This window comes from Parasteatoda tepidariorum, chromosome X2 (genome assembly GCF_043381705.1).
Source record: "Parasteatoda tepidariorum isolate YZ-2023 chromosome X2, CAS_Ptep_4.0, whole genome shotgun sequence".
Classification (NCBI taxonomy): Eukaryota; Metazoa; Arthropoda; class Arachnida; order Araneae; family Theridiidae; genus Parasteatoda; species Parasteatoda tepidariorum.
This window is the reverse complement of record NC_092215.1, coordinates 50,519,095-50,538,761: the sequence shown is the minus strand read 5'-3', so window position 1 is coordinate 50,538,761 and position 19,667 is coordinate 50,519,095. Positions and strand designations below refer to the sequence as shown.

The 19,667-nt window shown below is 26.9% G+C and overlaps 1 protein-coding gene across 1 annotated transcript in view; it reads left to right on the top strand.

Annotated features, from left to right (window-relative positions):
- LOC107443800 (solute carrier organic anion transporter family member 74D) overlaps positions 1-19,667 on the top strand; it is a gene marked incomplete in the record, with an annotated part of 148,079 nt that overhangs the window by 20,889 nt on the left and 107,523 nt on the right. The window contains 1 exon segment of the mRNA XM_071188450.1: positions 10,088-10,148.

Genomic DNA, 19,667 nt, shown 5'->3' with positions numbered 1-19,667 from the left:
GGAGGAAAAAAGGTATTTATTTACATTAAAAGTAAAAAGTCTAGTACTCTGGTAAGGAGAGGAGATTTTCTTTGACTTTTACTAGCATTTAAGAATTAATGAAAAGAAACGACTTTAATTTGCTTAGCTCTAATCGTATGCACTGCACAAAATTTATTATAAATCAAACTTTTTTTTTTAAAATTCAAACTTTATTTTTATNTTTTCTTTGACTTTTACTAGCATTTAAGAATTAATGAAAAGAAACGACTTTAATTTGTTTAGCTCTAATCGTATGCACTGCACAAAATTTATTATAAATCAAACTTTTTTTTTTTAAATTCAAACTTTTTTTTTATTTTAACTTCAACTATACCACTGCAATAGAAACTCAGGTGCATATTGGGGGGGGGGGATTCTATTTGCACCGAACTATATTTCTTTATGAAAAAATTTTACATAACAAGAAATAAAATACAACTACACTGTAAAAAATTTAAAATCAAATTACGGCAAAAAGTACCGACCCTCAGGGTACCAGTACTCTTTACCGTAAAATACATTTTTAACGCAACATGTTACGGAATAAATGTGCATTATTCTAAAATTCGTTCATCCAAGAATAATCCCTTGCAAAAAATGTGCTTCTAAGAAATATTTATTATTTTATTTAATAATAGCCGTAAAAATTTTGAATTGTAAGGAATAGAAATTGTTTCACGTCATTTTAAAGAGCGCTATTTTACGAGGCGAAATACAAAATTAGAGCAAAATCGGTCGAATAGATGATGTGAAACCGAATATTTAAAAAACTTAGACACCTAAAATATCCTACTATATAAGCTACTCCGGGCAATGGTGGCTCAGGGCATAGAGCACTCGCCTTCCTATGAGGTGAACCGTTTTCGAATCCCAGAGGTGACTGATTGATTCGAATTCCGCACCCGGCTCGCACCGAGCACAGTGCTGACAGAAAATATCCTCAGGGATAGATGGACCCTGGGTTAGAGTCCCTTTGACGTCAGGCTAACCGAGGGATCTTTTCGTGGTTTTCCTCTCTATGTAACGAAATTGCAGGTTAGTTCTATCAAAAAGTTCTCCACGAAAGCAAATTTCTCTCAATACTTGATCCAGGAGTTTCCTTGTCTTTTGCTCCCTATATTATCTCCCTATATTTCAATCCTCCTTATATTTCCCATTATTTCCCTATATTTTATATCTCCCTATATTTCAAGGATCAGAAATCCAAATCCGTGGATTAAAAAAATATGTTTATTCAGAGAAAGTACATTTTTGCGTCTGATTTCGTAACTTAAAATATCGTGGAAGCTAATTAATTAGTATATTTGAGGGCACCCCCTCGAACTATTAAGACTGAGCTCTAAAACGTGAAAATCCGATCAGTAGATCAAACGTTATTCAGAGAGGTCCATTTTGTGTGTGTGTGTGTGTATGTTGTGCTCTAGTTTAACTATTTGCGTCAAGAAAAAATTTATAGACCTGTACCGTTTTTGAGAATGCGAAAATTCTCTATTCCTGAAATATTGTACATGGCCTTGAAGATGACAATCTCTCTTTGGTTATATAATTTGATTTCAAAAATTAATTAACAATGATCACAAAACCTAACTACTTTTTCCCCTTCCTCTGTCTACCGCAATACTACCCTAAACCAGAAGGAGACGAGTTATGCTTACTTACAATATTTTGTAATAATTTAATTATCCATGTATAATGATATTTATAATAGATACTTTATAACATCCTTTACATAATTGAGATTTCTATTTTTTTTTAAAAAATTTACTTCATTCTCTAAATCTAAGAAATCAATCAAATCAAATCATTAAAAATCATGTCGCGTATGAAGAAGATTATTTAACTGAAAGATTAATTGAAAATTTTTTTGTAATATCATTATTATTTAATCCCTGAATGATGTTATCACTGATAATGGAAATTTTGTAACATCTTTTGCATAGTTAACATTGAGATTTCCTTTTTTTAGTAATCTTAAATTACCTCATCCCATATATTAAAGAAATTAATAAAATGAAATCATTCAAAATCATCTTGCATATAAAAAAGAATCTATAACTTGATGTAAACAGTGCAAATAGTATGTTTATTTTCAGCTTTTTTTTAATATTATTGTTTCTTAATCCGTGATTAATGTTATCACTGATAATAGATACTTTTTGACATCTTTGATGTAATTAAAATTGATGTTTCTTTTCCTTTATTTAAAAAAAAAATTATGCCTCTTTACATAAATCAATCAAATCAAAACATTAAAAATCATTTCTCGTATGAAAAAGAAAAAATTACTTCATGCAAACAGTACATGTATGTTTATGTATATTTTTTTTTGTAATATTATTATTTCATCACCCATGAAAAATGTTATCACTAATAATATATACTTTGTAACATCTTTGACGTAATTGAGATTGAGGTTTTTTTTTAATTTACGAAATATTACATCATCTCATAAATCAAAGCAATCAATTAAATCAAATCACTAAAAATCATTTCGCGTATGAAAAAGGAGTATATAACTTGACGTAAACAGTGCATGTATGTTTATATTTAATTTTTTTGTAATATTATTATTTCTTATTACAGGAATAATATAATCACTGGTAATAACTCTGTCATATCCTTGACGTAATTGAGATTGAGGTTTCTTTTTTTTATTTAAGAAAATATATAACCTCATCCCATAAATAAAATAAATCAATTAAACAAATTTATTAAGAACCATTTTGCGTATGAAAGGAGTATATAACTTTACGTAAACAATACAAGCAGTACGTATATATTTACTTGCATTTTTTTTTTGTAATATTATTAAACGGAGAAAAAAATACTGTTAAAATTACTATACTGTTTGATAATGACAATTCTAGTAAAAAAATGTTTACAGAAAGTTCTGATTTTAAAAACTATAGCTCTTTTTACCAAACTATCACAAAAAAGAAGAAAAAAACGAATAAGTGGTTTTTATGTCATGCTCTAAGGTATCATGATAAAATTAGCAAATATTATCACATTTACAGAATTTTATAAGATATTATAAAATGATATTGTATTGCTAATTTTACCAAAATCATTACCATAGCACTTCGGTAAATATTATAGAGCTTTTTGATGTTCCTATAGAGACAAAACATGGTAAATTTTGCCATATTCTGGTAGTTTTGATAATTAATTTTTCTCAAGGTATTTATTAATCCATGAATAATGATATCACAGATAATAGATACTTTGTAACATCTTATGCGTAATTGAGATTGAGTTTTTTTTTCTTTAAATACTACCGCATCCCGTAAATCAAAGAAATCAATCAAATCAAATCATTAAAAAGCATTCCGCGTATGAAAAAAGACTCTAAAACTTGACGTAAACAGTATTATAATAATTGATAGTGACTTAATGAAATGAAAAGTGACTTCAATGAAACGGAAAATGAGGAAAATCATGCCACACATCCTTCCAAAAGAAACAATAAGGTTCTGAAACAAACCGGAAGGAAAGAATAAAATAACAAAATCTACACTAGGAGAATAGGTTGATAACTTTAGCTTAAGCTCTGCTTGATATTAAGGATATATATTAACTGAAATCATGCCACTGACATAAATGTTCGAGTAAGACATTGTGGTGCCACAGTGACATATAAGCGTAACGTAGTTTTGATGATTGTTGCAGACACAATTGTTTTTTAGCACAAAAAGAAAGCAAATAAATGAGCTTTTTTCCTAGCAATTTAATGACTCAACCAATCATGTTTGTGGAATAAATTCTGCAAGTTAATTGCTTTAGCGATTAGGTAGGGAACGAGAGTCACGTGTAGGCTTTTTTTCCAGACTAACTTTTACAGAGGCGTTTTGAAATAAATAACTTTTTTTTTATAATTTCATAATCGTTTGTTTATTACAAATATACTTTGATATATAAAATCAGCTTTATTGATAGAGGCTGCAGAAAATGAGAGTAAAGTATTTTTTTGTATTCAAAGTTTTAATTTTTTTCCTAAGGAAAAAAAGCGACCGGTTCATAGATGAGGCTGCTTTAAATCTTTGAATTAATTAATTAAAAGCTATGATGTAAACCATAGTTGACACGAATCTAAAATATCACGAAAATAGTTGTTTTTAATATTTTGAAACGCAAGACAAGTCAGATCTAAAATGTAACATAAATATTTCCTTATGACGTTATGAAGCGATAAACAAATCAAACCTAAAGTGTAACATAATCATTTCTTTATGACGTTTTCAAAAGTTTAACAAATCAAATCTAAAATGTGGCATGAATTGTTCTTTATGACGTTATGAAATGGTTAACGTATCAAAACTAAAATGTGACATAAATGTTTCTTTATGTCTTTGAAACGTTTAACAAATCAAATCTAAAATGTGGCATAAATTGTTCTTTATGACGTTTTGAAATGGTTAACAAATCAAAACTAAAATGTGACATGAATATTTCTTTATGACGTTTTGAAACGTTTAACAAATCAATTTCAAAATGAAACTGAAATATTTCCTTATGGCATTTGAAACGTTTAACAAGTTTTTAACAGTCTCAAAAAATTTTTATCTATGCATTTAATGCTATAATTATTTCGATCTTTGTAAAGATGCATTTTAAAAACGCGCATTCCCTCTTGGTTCTATAAATTTTCCGTTTCGTTTTCGTAAAAAGTAAAAAAAAAAAATTCTGTAATGATGCTTTTGAATTTTTTTAATTATAGTATTTGAAAACGCAATAGCTAAATATTTGTAACATGCATTTTAGTAGTCATCAGAGATAAGATTTTTTTATAAAATTATTGCAAATTATTGCAACCAATAATCAGTTTTTATTTCTGGAAATGCAATTAATTTAAAATAATGTCTCTCAAAAATATAAAAACGGTTTTGTCTTGTAAGTTTTCTCAGTTTGGTCAATTTTTGATATTTACTTACTAAACGAAACCTCGCATGAAGCTATCCTAAATTAACAAAAACTCAAATATCTTAATCTGTTATCAGCATAAAACTAATTAAAGTTATCATGTCATATACTATTAAATTATTTATTTATAACTACACTTATATATCTTTCACACTTTTATCTACATATACTACAAATTTGCTATATTCATTTTATAGCAGCAAAAAAAAATCTACTAAAATTTATCTTTTTTTGCAATGTACACACCGAAAAAAATTACGTTGAAACTACCGTAATGTATGGTCATGACATTTTTGGTAAATGAAAAATATACGGTATTTAAACTATTCATTTAGTTTTTATTTTCCGTTCATATGGTAACGGCTTACCGGAAATTTTGGTTTTTAAAATTATAGTTCTTACTACCTCACATTCAGTAAATAATGCAAAATAGTAAAGTAAATTGAACCAAATAAATGGATTTTATGATAATAACATATTATGATAAAATTCCCAAATTTTATCACATTTTTCGTATTTTATTGCATATAATAATACCATATTTTCTTGTTAATTTTACCAAAATCATTACAAAGTGCTTCGATCAAAATCACCGAGTTTTTTGGTACTCCCATAAACCCAGAAACACAGTAAATTTTGCTGGTAGTTTTGGTATTAAAATATGCTCACATATACTGCGCATGTATCTATAGAAATGCTACATAAAAGTTTTGAGACATGTGATCTTTAAAACATGTTCTTTTAAGTAATAATTTGATTTTGATAGTTGCGTATACATAATATGCGTATACATTTTAATACATATTTGCAATACGTAACATTTACATTGTGTTTTAACTTATACATATACGCAATACATAACGTTGCGTAAACGCATTTTAAAAATTGTTCAAGTAAAATTATGTGCCCCAGTTTTCGTTTTCTTTAATATTATTTTGATTCTTGTAACTTTTGGAGTTATAGATGTCAGTAGAACGGGGAGGAAATTTTTATCGGTAGAATCTGAAATTCCAAAATGAAAAATTGATTTCTAGAAACCGAACAACCATTAAACTTTTTGACCTGAAATGTTTCACTAATATTTTTGACAGTTCTATTTTTTTTTCTAGTTTATTTAATCGTGACACCATTTTTCATGTTTAGTACATCATTTTTATTCTTCCATCTTTTTGTCTTTTGAAGGATGCATTCTAGTTTTCTTACAAGGAATATTTCGAAATTTGAAAAAATTAAATACAGTTTTTTAGTCATTCTCCAAAAGAATGTTTTTTACATGGAACAAAAACCTTAAAAAAATTAATATAATACACATATTTCCTATTTCCTCCTTCTTTAGAAGATTTTTATGAAATTTTTACAAGTGCTAATGAAATATTTGTAAAATAGTAGTTAAGGAAATTTTAATAATATCCTATTCCTATCATAGTGTGTTGATACGTTTACTGCAAAATATGTATACAACTTATGTCACGTGGTAGTATGTTTCTGTATTTTGCACATTTAAAATTTTTTTAAAAATAAAACGTTTGACTCAATGAGTAAAGCAATTGATGAGTTATTTCAAAATTTCAAAGAAAGAATTTTAAAGAGTTCTTGAAAGTTTAATAATTTCTGATTAACACTATGTGTATGACACGTTAATACGCTTAACACAAAATATATATTTAACTTGTGCAAAGCGGTAATATATTTTTAAATTTTTGGCATTGGTGCATATTTATAATTTAGTTGTAAATAAAACGCCTAGTGTAAATGTATAAAGCAAGTGATGAAAAAGATACTTTAAAACTTTAAAGAATTTATGAAAGTTTAATAATCTATTATATGTGTTACTCGTTGCCACACTGATCTAAAAACATTGTAACTTGTGTCACTTTGTAATATGTATGAATGTTGTGTAATTTGCATGGATATTGTACATATTTAAAATCTTGTTGTAAATAAAACATTTGACTCTAATGTTGAAGCATAAAGCAAATGATGAAAGAGTTGTTTCAAAATTTTGAAGAAACAATTATAAAGAATTTATGAAAGTTTAATAATCTCATACTTTTAAACATATTATGTGTGGAACATGTTGATACGAGCATCGCAAAATATATATGTAACTTGTGTCACGTGGTAACGTGTTTTAATGTTTTGGTGTTTTATACAAATTTATACAAATAAATGTTTGATACAAATAAAATGTTTGACTCGAACGTTAATGCTATGCTTAAAACAAGTAAGGAAAGAATTTTTTCAAAATCTTTAAAAGAGAATTTTAAGGAATCTATGAAAGTTTTATAATCTCCCATTAACACATTACATGTGTGTCATGTTTGAGCGCTAATTTTATATATATATANCTAAATATATACAAACACCAAAATATAAGAACATATTACCGCGGGACACAAGTTATACATGCATATCTATCCATATATATATATATATATATATATATATATATATATATATAGATGGATAGATATGCATGTATAACTTGTGTCCCGCGGTAATATGTTCTTATATTTTGGTGTTTGTATATATTTAGAATATAGTTGTGAATAAGACGTTTTACTTTAATGTTAATGTATAAAGCAAGCGTTGAAAGAGTTATTTCAAAATTTAAAATAATTTTTTAAAGTTTAATGATCGCTTATTCTTGACACAGTTATGTTTATGTCACAATGACTTGCTAATCGCAAAATATGCATGTCACTCGTGTTTCGTGGGAATACATTTTAATATTTTTTTATCTATTTAAAATCCAGTCGCAAGTAATACAATAGTCGTTAGGCAAGTAATGCAAGTAACGTGTATCGTTAATGAAGTAATAAAAGAGTTATTTCAAAATACTCAGAGAAAATTTCATTTCTTTTTATTAAATTAATTTTGAATTTCATCTAAAATTTGATTAAAATCAAGCATATATTCCAAAATAAGTTTTTTTATTATTAATAATATTGCTGTTTTAAATTCCCATCATTATTTAAGTTGTGTTTCATTATTTATTTGAAATTGAAATTCAAAACAAATAAATATCTTCAAATTTGCTAATAAATTGTTATTGTTTTGATTTAACGGCCTTTCCATATTGAGTAAAGGTCCTGAATCAACAAATATAGTATTTGATTACTTGTCAAGAGTGGTTACTCGTGATATCGATTCTTTCTATCACATAAACGTTACATTTTACCTATAATTGTTACTTTGGACGGTGATGTGAGCGCCACCTAGCAGATCACGACTTTAAGCAGTGTCACAGAGTGTCTGTTTTTGTAGTTATAAATATTAATCATTTAGTCAGAGCGTTTTTTTATTATTTAATTAGTTTTTTTCTAGTATATTAATTGACGAAGTCTACTTAGTAGCCTTCATAAGATTGTTGATTGATGAGTAAATAGTTGTATTCGGAATATAAAGATGAATTTAAACTTTGTTTCTAAATTAAAAATTTATTCTTCAACTTGAACTTGCACTTCATTATTGTAATCATTAAGTTATAAATATGCTACACGGGTTTAGTTACAGAATAAAATATTATGCTTTATAAAACAACGTCTAATTCTTAAAGGTCTTTAAAAAAAAAAGGTTTTTTGTCAAATCAGTTGATTCTTTTTTTCGTAATGCTCGCGTACTGAGAAAAAATATGATCTAGAATGTGATAAAATTTGCCGTATTGTTAGTTCTGTGGGAAATCAAAATGCTCGGTAATTTTTACCGAAACGCATTGATAATGTTTTTGGTAAAAATGACAGTATAATATGGTTTTAATATGTGATAAAATTAATATATGATGAAATTTGGTAAAATTTGTTTTTTGGTTTAATTAATTAAAATTAAGTTGCGCTTTTTCTAACCTGAAATGTTATTACCATAGAGTACGGTAATTTATTTTAACGTACTTTTTTTCTCCATGAGTACTTATTTCAATTGCATTAGTACAGAAGCAAATGTATCAGTACACTTTATGCAATAAAATATAATGATTTTCTGAACACTATTGCTACTAGAGCTGCGGAGTCAGAGTCGAAACATTTTTTGCGAAAGTCGAAAAAATTTGCTCGACTCTTGTTAGTTAAATGCTAGTTAATAAAAGTTATTAAAGTGGAAAATAAGAGATTTTTATCTTGTAAAAAATATTTAGACAATTATTTAAAATTGTGTAAACAAAAACATTACTCGAATAATTCTTGTGACAATTATTTAAATTATCACTTTTCACGAAAATAATGTATTTATATTTCAAAAGTTTTTGAGCCTATGCGCAACTGAACTATTAAAAAGACAAGAAAAGTTATTGAAATTGTTGAAAACTAGATAATAAATAATGATTTATTAATGAGTTATTTTTTTAATTTTTAAAAAAAATATTGTTTAGCTAAGTTATTAAGCTAATTAAAAATGCAAATGAATTGAATATATCACTTGAAATATTTTCCCAATAAATAAATATTCACAAAAAAAAATTTTTTTTGTTATTAGGTGTTTTATATATGTATGAATGTGAGTGTGAATATTGATATCTAATAAGTTTCTTATAATGGTTTAGCACAATTTAAATATTTTTTAGAAAAATTTATATTAATTAAAATTTATTGCTTTAGCTGTTATGGTTATAATATAAAATAAAATTTTAACTTACTTTAATCGTACTGAAAAAAGAAAAGAAAAGAAATGCATAGTTTGAAATTAACAATTGCTAAATAATAATATTAATACTTTCTTGGCATTTGGTGGAAATGCTTTTTTGTGGTTATTATTGTATTGTAAACAGAAATAAGAATTTTCTTATTTTACCAGTAAATTAATTTTTTTAGACATTTTTTTTAACATTTTGGGCATTTTTAATAGTTTAATAATATATATTTGTAGATTATTGTATCATTAAATTAAAAAAAATCTATTTCTTTTATTAAATGCATGATATATTGAAAGCACATATTAAATGTTTTATATTAGCAAATACATTATATGCTTACGTGATAAGCATGCGATAAGCATTTAATTGAAGTGCATTAATCTGACATCATTTTTACGCATAATTATTGCGCGCATTTGTGCAATATATTTGTAGGAACATAACTATAGTTTTACCTGAATAACCACAAAATATTTTAAATTTTAGTTCATCACTAACAGATTTTATTTTCCTTTTTAGAATCTTTTGCTGAGCTTTTCTCTTTATTCAACCAAAGGGTAATGAAAATAAGTATTTCAAGGTAATTACAATTTTTATGCTTATTTCCTAAATGTTAAATAAATGTAATAGCTTTAATTATACATCAAATATTGAAACACACTTGAAAAAAAAAGGAAGAAATCTTTAAATTATGAAATCATTCTGCTTAAATATTTACCTCAGCAATCATTTCAGTATGTTCACTTTTTATAACCATAGTTGAACAGCCAATCCAATTTTAGGTTTACGACTACTAATCTTCAATTCTGTAGCCTTGTAATTTTGAACCCAATCCAGAAGACAAGGGAGCTCCTGGATCAGGTATTGGGAGAAATCAGCCTTAGTGAAAAACTTTTTGATGCAACTAGCCCTCATTTGCGTTACATAAAAAGAAAAAAACCACTAAAACCTCCCACGGTTAGCCAGACGGCAAGGAGACTCTAACCCATGACTCGTCTACCACTGAGGATATTTTACGTTAGCACTGTGGTCGATGTGAGCCAGGTGTAGAGTTCGTATCAATTAGCCACGGCTGGGATTCGAACCCGGTTCACCTCAATGAAAGGCGGAAGTTCTATCCCCTGAGCCACCACGGCTCTAGTATGATTACTCGAAGGAAGTTGGAATTTCTAAATTGTAATTATATTCAGCTTAAATATTTGCTTCAATCCATTCAATATACAGGGTGTTTATAAAGTTCCGGACCCATTTTGATGTTTAATAACTCATAAAATAATGAAGATAGATTAAAATTAATAGCATAAGTGGTTAGATAGACTCAAAAAGTTTCATGACCCTTGTCAAGTAACTTCCACGTGTGCCCCCTTCGTCGCACGGAGCATACCAAGTCAATAGTCAATTTCACGCCAGGTAGCGGCAAGCATGTCGGCATTCACAGAGGCTATTGCGGTTGTAATTCTGGCTTTTAGGTCATCAATGTTCGACACGATCCTCCTGTAAACATTGTCCCTTATAAATCCCCAAAGAAAAAAGTCCAGCGGCGTTATATCAAGTGACCTGGTGGCCAAGGAATTGGACCTCCTCGCTCAATCCATCTTCCTGGATGCATTCTCTTTAATATCAGCTCGAATAAATCATCACATATAAAAGTACTACATAGAACAAACACATCAAAAGTAAACATAAAGTACTACATAGAACAAACATAGCATTGCAGTAGTTGCCAAAAACAAAAGAGAGAAAAATGCAATTAATAAGCAGACGATATTTAGAAAAGTACAGATATTTAGACAAGAAAATGAAATTATCTGAAATTCACCACACGCGCAGATGATATTTACAAAAGTAAAGATATTCAAAACTGAAAAAGAAAATATATGAGTTATTCCATCAGTAAATGCCATAAGTTTGTTTATATCTTCATTATTTTATGAGTTATTAAACATCAAAATGGGTCCGGGAATTTATAAACACCCTGTATTTACCTTTTTTTTAATGCAGAAATGAGACACTGAATAAAAAAAAATATTAAAAATAGTAGTAACGTATTTTTTTACAATCAATTTTGGTGTCTTTATAATAATCAAACTTAGTATAATTGAAAATAATCATAAGTCACAAATTACGCATTTGAGTTTTTGATTCATTTCACTTGTGTTCAAAACATGCTGTTAATTTTAGATGCATTGAAATTATTTGAGTAAATTAATTTTTAACAAATAATTGCTAAATTATTTCGTAAAAAGTAAATAATTTCACAAAATCTAATACAATTGGTGAATCTTATTTATTGACTTTTTTTCATTAAATGGCTTGACCGTGAGCATTTATTTCAATTTTAAAAAATCCCACTGTAAAAAAGTAATTATAAATTCAACAAAAAAATGAAAAAATATATTTTTGTCAGAAAAAAAACTATTTAAAAATAAATACAGATTTTTTTCCCTTTTTAATCGTTATCCTCGAGCTACAAAAAAAAACCCGTTATAGACTTTCTCCTTATATTTAAAGCTGTTTTTCACAAAACAGTTTTTCTCTGTTTTTCCCTCTAATCATAAACGGATTAAAACTATCGATTCAAATTCTAGTTTTTGCCCTGCAGTTTTGCTTACCGTACGATTACTCTTCCTTTTTTTTCAAATAATGTTTCGATTATTTTCTGTTCTTACTCTTACTGAATTCTGACATTTCTTCTAAATTTTATGGATCAAAACCATAAAATTTCAGAAATTATTCCATGATTTTGCACATCGTATGAATAAAATTGCGATTCGACTTCATTTTCTGATTGATACTCTACCTAATTCTTTGACTGTTTACCTTATAATTTAACTTTTTGAAAAATTATATCTATCTAAATGAACTTTTCGAAAAATTATATCTATCTAAATAAACTTTTCGAAAAATTATATCTATATCAAAAATTATATCTATGAAAATTATATCTATCTAAATGAACTTTTCGAAAAATTATATCTATATAAAGATTATATCTATGAAAATTATATCTATCTATCTACAATGCTCTTGCCTCCTAATAAGTTTTTCCGGATTCGAAACTCAGTGTTGACTGGTCATGCGAATTCTACTATCGGCTCGCTCTCCTAATTTTAGTTACTTTTATAGATTTTTTTTTTTGCTAAAATAACAGAGTACAAAATAACGGTGTTTGTTTGTTAAAATAACAGCACTTACCTTATAAAACAGGTGCTTTTTTTTAAAAAAAAAAAAAACAGTATTTTTTGAGAATAAAATTTTAAACTGCCTCACTGGCTTTATACTGGCATACAGATTTTTATTTACAGAGCACGAACATCTTTATATTTTTTCCGAAGAATAAAAACATAATTTTTGTGATCGACATTTATTGTTATTTCAATTTTTTTTTTCATTGTTTTACATTTTAAAATGAATAAAAGACTTTAGAAAATCCTTCTAAACCTGCTCCGTTACATTGTTACTCAATACGTTAGTTGAACGATTATTTAACCAATATTTACGCATCGTTAAAAGTAGTACTGTTATTTTAGTGTGATTGATTTGTCTGTCTATCTTCAAAGAAAACAACGCAATCTTTCATTTGTGTGAAGAACACATCAAACTACAAAGTGGCATGCCATTTTTTTTTCCTCGTGTGGGTTGTAGTTTAACACATCCCAGCATCCACTCCTAATTTTCACCTAGAACTCAGATGAACTGGAGTACCCCGAGAGAGTGGTAGTTGTTTTGGGATTTAGCCAATAATCCTAAAAATAGGCTGAATCATATATTCTCCGTCATCGCACTGTTTTAACCACGTGAGAGCAACATTGACTTCATACCCCGTGGCTACAGTCCAATTGCTAGAATTATTCCTCCGAAACTGTCTAAGATGATTTCAAGTTAAAAAAATGAAATCCTAAAGGAAAATAGATCAAGAAAGATGTCTTTGCGGGTGAACGCACGAATATCTTCTCTAGAAAACCGCAGCTGTGGATTTTTATCTCCAGGTGTGGTTAAATAATCTTGCACATTTCATTGAGCTATGGTTAAACTTTTGTTTTTCTCGCCTATCAATTTGTCTAGATAGTTAAATTGGCGGTTCAACATGTTCAAGGAAGAAATTTGAATTCTGAAGCAAAGGAAAAACTTATTAAACAGATATAAAGTTTAAGGACATATTAACTATCAATCTTTTTTAAACATGATTAAGGATGAGTTGTCGTAGATGCGTATAATTACACGTATTTTTCCCTTGTCAATCGATTCATTACATCAAATATTCTGTAAACTATGATGGCTGGTAGTATTGGTTAAAGTGTAATTAAATATTAACTACATTTTAACCTAAAAACTATGCTTCGATTAAAATTACATTATAGAGGTCATTTGCAATGTGTTAATTTCCTTTAAAAGTTTTATTTTTTATTTTTGTTGTGTTTTAATAACTCTAACGTAACGGGATTTTTTTTTGTATTGCATGCATTGCATGTATTGTATTGTATTTTTTGTATTTTTTTCCCTCGTCAATCAATTCATTACATCAAATATTCTGTAAACTATGATGGCTGGTCGTATTGGTTAAAGTGTAATTAAATATTAACTACATTTTAACATAAAAACTATGCTTCGATTAAAATTACATTATAGAGGTCATTTGCAATGTGTTAATTTCCTTAAAAAGTTTTATTTTTTATTTTTGTTGTGTTTTAATAACTCTAACGTAACGGAATTTTTTTTGTATTGCATGCATTGCATGTATTGTATTGTATTTTTTGTATTTTTTTCCCTCGTCAATCAATTCATTACATCAAATATTCTGTAAACTATGATGACTGGTCGTATTGGTTAAAGTGTAATTAAATATTAACTACATTTTAACCTAAAAACTATGCTTCGATTAAAATTACATTATAGAGGTCATTTGCAATGTGTTAATTTCCTTTAAAAGTTTTAGCTTTTTTTTTTGTTGTGTTTTAATAACTCTAACTTAACGGAATTTTTTTTGTATTGCATTAAGTGTAAAAGCGATTATCTTTTCATTTATGAAAAAGTTGATAATGGTTGCGTGTTTTAAAGGAAGCATATGTAATGTAAAGCGTTTAAATTTTGTTAATAAAAATACTTTTTAACCATGAACCTTATACGGAAAATAATTATGGTAAACTTACCGCATTTTATGGTAATGGTATTTCTAGTAAAAAAAATTAAAAAATAATCATATTTCTGTTTAATGAAACCAAACTATACGGTATTTAAACGATTAATTTGGTAATTTAATTGTTCATATGATATTGTTTTACCGGAAATTCTGGCTTTCAAAATTGTAGTTCTTATTACCACACATATAGAAAAAAATGCAAAAGTAAAAAATAAATTCAAACGAATAAATTACTCTTATGCCATGCTCTAAGGTATCATAATAAAATTTCCCAATTCTACCACCTTTGCCAAATTTTATCACAGATTATTAAACCATATTTTATNATTCATTACATCAAATATTCTGTAAACTATGATGGCTGGTCGTATTGGTTAAAGTGTAATTAAATATTAACTACATTTTAACCTAAAAACTATGCTTCGATTAAAATTACATTATAGAGGTCATTTGCAATGTGTTAATTTCCTTAAAAAGTTTTAGCTTTTATTTTTGTTGTGTTTTAATAACTCTAACTTAACGGAATTTTTTTTGTATTGCATTAAGTGTAAAAGCGATTATCTTTTCATTTATAAAAAAGCTGATAATGGTTGCGTGTTTTAAAGGAAGCATATGTAATGTAAAGCGTTTAAATTTTATTAATAAAAATACTTTTTAACCATGAACCTTATACGGAAAATAATAATGGTAAACTTACCGCATTGTATGGTAATGGTATTTCTAGTAAAAAAAATTAAAAAATAATCATATTTCTGTTTAATGAAACCAAACTATACGGTATTTAAACGATTAATTTGGTAATTTAATTGTTCATATGATATTGTTTTACCGGAAATTCTGGCTTTCAAAATTGTAGTTCCTATTACCACACATATAGAAAAAAATGCAAAAGTAAAAAATAAATTCAAACGAATAAATTACTCTTATGCCATGCTCTAAGGTATCATAATAAAATTTCCCAATTCTACCACCTTTGCCAAATTTTATCACAGATTATTAAACCATATTTTATTGTTAATTTTACCAAAACCATTACCGAAGGGATTCGGTAGAAATTACCTTGCTTTTCGATGTTCCTATACAGCTGGAAACATGGTAAATTTTACATATTCTAGTAATTTCGACTATACTTTTTTTTCTCAGAGCACATTTTTTTTCATAGCATTCAACTAATTCAAGAAATCAAAATCATAACCAAAAAAATTATAATATTCCAATATTTTTTAAAAGAATTCTTTAAAGCTTCGAAAAATCATTATAAAATTATCGTTTTGAATATTATTCTACATTTAATAATAGTTTCAAATAAATAAATAAGAACTAAATATCCTTGAATACATTTTGGATCATGTTTTAAGATGTTTATGTTATGAAAAATAAAATTTAAAAGCATTTTAAATAAATATGACGCAATTTCGAGAAACTGGAATAAAATTCCAAGAATTCGTTGATTTTTCTGCCTTTTCCTAAGAATTTTCTTAAAGAATTGTTTTAAAGAACGCAGTAAAATGAGCTCTTGTTTATAAGATTAAAAGCTTGGTTCTCTTTTGTTTAACGTACTAAAAATATTCTGTTTTGCATGCTAATAAGCATATTTTCAAAAAACGAGTCTTTCATTTAATTTACGAGAAGAAATTTCTTGCACAGAATATAAATCTCTAAAATTTACTGTAAAGAACGCAGAATTAAGTTCTTCCGTGTACTACATATTGAAAATGAAGGACAGAGAATTTTTAATGATTTTCTTTCTTTAATTTTTTCAGCACTATTTCATTTTTCGGTGATGTTGCTAACATCCTCTTCGAATTCATTCTGTAGTTTTGTTATTTTACACTATTGTATAACAACACAATACCTTACACAATCATACGTGAATAACAACAGTATTTAATGAAATAATACTAACAGGTGGAGAAATTATGAAAATTAAGTTGCTGCACTGAGAAATAAAGTATTTTCAAACTTATCATAATATGGTAAAATTTACCGTGTTTCTGGCAACACTAAAAGGCTCTGTAAATTTTATTAAAGCGCTTCGGTGAATAATAATAAAATATGGTTTTATAATATGCGATAAAATTTGGTAAATCTTGTAAAATTTGGTAATTTTATTATGATTCTGTAGAGCATGGCATAAAAACCATTATTTGGATCTTCAATTTTCTATTTTTTACTAAATGCGTGGTCATTAAAACTCTAGTTTTAAAAACTAGAACTTCTGGTAAACCGTTATCATATGAACTGAAAAATAGTTTATATACCTTATTTTGGTATTATCAACCAGAATTATGATTTTTTACCAGAAGTGTCACTACCATCTATTAAGGTAATTTTACCAGAATTTTTTTCTCCGTTTAGTCCTTCTAAAAGGTATTACTAGTCCGTGCTCATTTTCCCTGGTGCGTTAGCATATCTCTGTTACACTTCTTTTTTATTAAAAAAAAATGAATTTAAATGAAACATTACAATTCAGTGAATGCGTAACGCAATAATTAGGATGAAACATGCTATTTCGTGTCAAAACGAGAAGCGTGAACCAAAATGTGAAAGCGAAAATAAAACAAAACCTTTCATATCGCTTGTTGTTCAGAAATCGTTTGTAATTATTTCATGGTAGTCCAAAGACCATAGTTAATTTTGAGTCCTGAAAGAAACGACAAAAAAAAATAATTGAAAAGAAACTTTCACGAAAGGGGGGAGCAGAAAAATTGTTCTTCAAAGGTTTTACTGCCTGTCTAATATGATACAATATTATATGATACAATATGATACAATAAGTTTTCTATTTATTTAAAAAGTTTCGTTTGATTTATCCAAAAAAATTTCCACTCACCTCGGAGGACCTTGTGATCCACGTTTGTGTCACGATTTATAAGTAAGGAGTCTGTGCCATAATCACCTGATTTATGATTCCTCTTTTTACTTCATTTGAATTCACGTGTTTAAACTGAAAAAAGCTTACTTCTTTTAGGAATTGTTAGTCTTAAATAAGAATAAAGCGTTGTTGTTTTTACTTATTCCCGATCGAAATTACTTAAATAAATTATTTTTTTAACATTTAAATAGCAGAATATAATATTTCTGAGTTAGAAGTTTCTGCGCCATAGTCACCTGATTTATTGTTCCCCTTTTTTCTTTCTTTATTTGTATTCATGTGTCTGAAACATGAAGAAGCTTACTTCTTTTAGCAATTGTCAGTCTTAAATAAAAATAAAGCGGTGAATAAACTTTGTTGTTTTCATTTATTCCTAAAAAAATTCCAAAATAAATTATTTTTGTTAACATTTAAATAGAAGAAAATAATATTTCTGAGCAAGGAGTCTATGCCCCATACAAACCTGATTTATTATTTTTTAGCTCTTTATTTGAATTCACGTGTTTTAAACAGGAAAAAGCTTACTTCTTTTAGCAACTGTTAGGTGAATAAACTTTGTTTTTTTTTATTTCTGATAAAAATTTCTTAAATAAATTCTTTTTGTTAACATTTAAATAGAAAAAAAAATAATACTTCGAGTTACAATAGGATGGAATGTTAAATGTATAAGCTCGATTATAAATGTAAGAGATGCGGCCTAGCGTGAAATAGAGTCCCCTCCCCCTTCTATTAAGTTTATATGGGAATGAAGTAACTCAATTTTAGACTCTGAGAAAAATATTATTGTTATAACCCTCTATTATAATACTACCTATAATCATAGTTGTTTTTTAAGTTTGTTTGTTGCTTTTAAGCCTATAAAATGAGTAATAAAAATAAAGATAATATTAAGGAAAATAAAGATAATAAATGTTCTTATTATACTATAATATGATCTCTTAGTCACAGATTAATTTCATGTTTTTCATCTACTTTTAATCAATTCAAAATAAAATTATATTTGTAGTTCTGTTTCACTCTTTTTTTTTTAAAAGAAAAAATATATTTTAGGAATTATATAAAAATAAATGGTATAATGTTCGAAATTTATCGTTTACTCAAAACTGAAAAAAAAATTTTTTTTTGATTAGGAGTTCAATGTGCTTGGAATTCAAAATGCAAAAAATGAGATTAAATTTGTACTTATATTTATTATTTTGTTTGCAGAAAGCAAAGTGCTAATTTGAAAAATTTCTTTTAGTTAGATAAGAAAGAAATGATCAGATATAAATGTTTTTCACGATCATAAAATTTTTTAAAAAACCACGAAACTGTTCTTTTTTAAATAATCTTACTTATCATTTAAACGCTATTTTAAAATTGCACGAAATTAAATTAAAAAATTCTACAATATTATTCGAAAACCTGCATGAAAATTATACAACTTATATAATGCAGTGGCTGCACTGTTTTATTAAAAATTGGAAAAATAAGTTTTAGGAATTATGATTTTTTTAAATCAATTTTTGGCTTAAACTTGATATTTAACAACATGTTAGTATCAAGGTGATATATTCAGCTCTAAACCTGCCAAATATGTTTTGTCTTAAAAATAAAGTAAAGTTGTAGTTTAGTTTTTTCATTTAATTTTTCAACCTTTAAATGTTTAGAAACACATTAAATATAATTGAAATATTGATATTTATTTATTTTTCTTCCTTATGAATAAGAAAATGAACGAGGACTTAAAATTTTCACATTTATTCAGCTTGAATCCTTAACTTTAAGTGACAAAAAAACATAGAGATGTGTTTTTTAAAGCATTGAAACTATCGGACACAATCGTACTGAACTTCATACTCATTGATAAATAGCTATCAAAATTAAAATATTTCCACTGTAATAGATAAATCAATTCAAAACTTTCAGCTCATATGACAGATAATTTAATTACCCACATTAATAAACGTTGGAATTTTTGAAAATGTTCACAGTTTAAAAAAAAACTGAATGATTGTGTAAACATTGGAACAGTATACAAAAGTGTCAAAAATTAAATAAAAATTGTTAAATTCAAACTTCAATAAATAATTTAAATATTTTTG